Consider the following 3,335-nt stretch of genomic DNA (forward strand, 5'->3'; position numbering starts at 1 on the left):
TAGAAAGCAAAGGTAAAAGATAGCGTGCAACTCCCCTATCTTCAAGTCGAGATTCCCCGGCAACGGCGCCATAAATTTGCTTGATGACGAGTTGATGGATATAATTCTCGCCCCTTCTTGGTTACCCCAAGTGGAAGGTGGAGATGTAGTTAGCAGCATATTTCCCTTACACGAAGACTGAAAGGTTCATCGATCCTGGAGGACTCCTAGGCTCAACAAGTAGGTGTCTTCCACCCTGGCGCTAGCAGAAGATGTGGACCTGCACACACAACAAATAATTTTTCTCCCAACGAATACAGATAGGTTTTCAATCTCTCCGGCCTTGTAGTTTGGAAAGGATCAAAACACAAGCAGGAAAGTAATAGTGATTGCAACGGAAAAGTAAATGAAAGCGGTAAATGATGGAGGTGTAAACAATGATGGTGATATGGACCGGAGTCACTTGATGTTCACTAGTGATTTCTCTCTCCCAAAAAATGATAAACAACCATGCTTGGGTAAACAAATCACAGTTAGGCAATTGACAGAATTATGATCGCACCGCAATGCTAATTATGCTACTTGATAGTTAGAGGTTCAATAGTAATGGTCAGTACGCCAAGACAAGTAGACCGTTTATTCATTCGCATCTACTTACTAATCATCCACCTTGAGATATCTATCCAGAACATCTCTCCGGTATTAAGTTGCGAGCCCCACCCAAAGTGTAAAATCAAAGCAACTACAACTGCATTAACGATCTATGCGTAAGGTTAACAATCCTTGCAACCGTGATCACAAGAACCGTTGTTTTCTCCCTAGCGGAAACAAGCACATCCCCTAGTCTCATGTTTCTGTCACTCAAGCTAGACATCGAGGGGCATGAACCCACAATCATGCATAACGCTCCCTCTTGGAGTTACAATCTACTAGTTGGCCAAAGCAATAAATAGCAATGAAGAACATGCATGAATCACTAAGAAACATAATTTAAAATGATAATCAAATATATAACTCATAACAATCTGAACATAATATCATAATCCATCGGATCACAACAAACCGAGCATAGCAATAGCAAGAGAATTACATAGATGCCTTGATCATGTAGGGCAGTTCACAAGGACTAACCATTGAAGCACGAGATTGGAGAGAAGACATCACATAGCTACTGGTCATGAACTCATGGTCCAAGGAGGTCTACTCACGGCACGTCCGGGAAGTGTCCATGGCGGTGGAGAATCTCCTGGAGATCAATCCTCCCTCCAGCAGTGTGCCGGGAAGAGGTCTCCTGACGCTCCGGATCTCAGAAGCGCTGCGGCGGTGGAACGATGGAGAAATTCGCGATTCCAGAAGTTGTTGAAGGGTTTCCTATCGGGACTCTAAATATATCCCAAAGGAGGGCACCAGAGGAGGTGGGACCCACCTAGGAGGCCTCCTGGTGTGGCCTTGAGCCTGGCCGCGCCAACAGGTCGCCTGGGAGACCCCTGGCCCCCTCTTGCCCATCTTCGGTGATCCGGAAGCTTCTATTTCGCTTATTTTTTTTATATTTTGTCTGGAATTTTTTGGGCTTCCGAAAATTGGGTAAAAGCCCCTGCAAAATAGACATCAGCAGACAGAAACTAGCAGTGGGTGCACTGAGTTAGTAAGTTAGTCCAAATATGTGTAAAATGATATAAAAGTGTAGCAAAACATATAACAATGTCACCCAAAAGATCATGGAACAAGCAGAAATTATTGATACGTTTGGGACGTGTCAGCACCGACGAGACCTCAACCGTCTAGGGTAGTCAAACACCCAAGAGTAACATGATCTGGAAGGGATTAGTGGGGGAATCAAATATTTCTTGGTGGAAGTGTAGATCAAGGCCCTCTCAAGCAATCCCTAGAAAATCAACAACTTTGATTGGCTAGGGAGAGGGATCGGGAAAGAATAAGCTTATGGAGCAACAATGGTGCTTGGAGAGGTTAAAAAAGATGAGATCCTCGAACAAGAAGACACCTTTATGTAGGGGGGTACGATCCAACCGTTACCCACCCACCACAGCAATAGCCAAGCAGTACCACCACTGCTAAGAGCGGTACTACCGCTCCTAAGAGCGGTACTACCGCTCTGCATCTCACCAACCACGTTAGTAATAAATTACTACCATGCCTACTACTGTGTGTGGGGGGGAGTATGCGAAAAAGTCCATCGGAGCGGTAGTAAAAAAATACTACAGCTCTGAGGGCGGTAGTACCGCTCATGGAGCAGTAGTAAAAAATTACTACCGCTCTTAGAGCGGTACTACTATTGTCCCCTTTTGCATGAACATAAAACATGGGTATGGAGCTCCATTGTAGCTAGGGAAAAGGTGGTGCACTAAATGTGTACGTGATGATTCCACCCAAACCTTTCCGACGCGGACCCCCTCTTAATAGTACGACTTTCCTATGACTCAAATCCAGCAAAGAGAAACGTAGAAAGCAACCGTCTTCGAGAGATTCCGAGGGGCATCAATTTGTCTTGTGCCTAGATATGAATTATATGAAATGCTCAATGCACACAATTAGTCCACATAGGCATTGTCATCAATCACTAAAACCACTTAGGGAGAAATATGCCCTAACACCACCTGTCCGCTTCGGGCGGGCACGGGCACGCGTTGCCAATGGAAGGAGAAAGGGAGAGAGGAGGGGCTCGACACGATTATTTTGAGCATAGAGAATCCTATGCCAAACATATTTCAAGCTTTCTCCTCCACTTTTTTCAAAATTGACAACATCATTGTTGGTGTAACGCGAACAAAGGTAGAACTAGCCATGACTTCGAACAAAAAAACTAGTGACAAGCGAAGATAAATATGTTTGTATTTTTATTTTCTTTATGAGATAAACTGAATATACCAGCAAATAAAAAGAGGAATAAGTGAATGAAATTTTGTGTGGAGTTACTTGGTAGTTGGTGATGATATTCCCCGGCAACGATGCCATAAATCCTTCCGCATACTTGTGATCTACGTTGGGTTTTTCGTGAAGAGGAACAGGTTATCGTAGCATAATGTGGTAAGTATTTCCATGAATTATGAAACCAAGGTTTATCGAACAAACATGAATATCAACGGCGGCCGCACACAAATGAAAAACAACTTGCACCCAACTTGGGCAAGAGGGCTATCAATCCTCTTGTCTTGTTAGTTGCAAGGAAGTGAGGTGTGTAGATAATTGTAGATGTAAAGATAAAATAAAAACAAGTTGTTAGAGCATATTTCTCCATATGTGGTTTTGGTAATTAATGACAATCCTATGGAATAATTGCATTGAGTTATATTCGAAGGATTTTTCCATAGGCACTTCTTGAAGTCCATATGTTGGTT

The sequence above is a fragment of the Hordeum vulgare genome, chromosome 3H (genome assembly GCF_904849725.1).
Source record: "Hordeum vulgare subsp. vulgare chromosome 3H, MorexV3_pseudomolecules_assembly, whole genome shotgun sequence".
NCBI classification, from domain to species: domain Eukaryota; kingdom Viridiplantae; phylum Streptophyta; class Magnoliopsida; order Poales; family Poaceae; genus Hordeum; species Hordeum vulgare.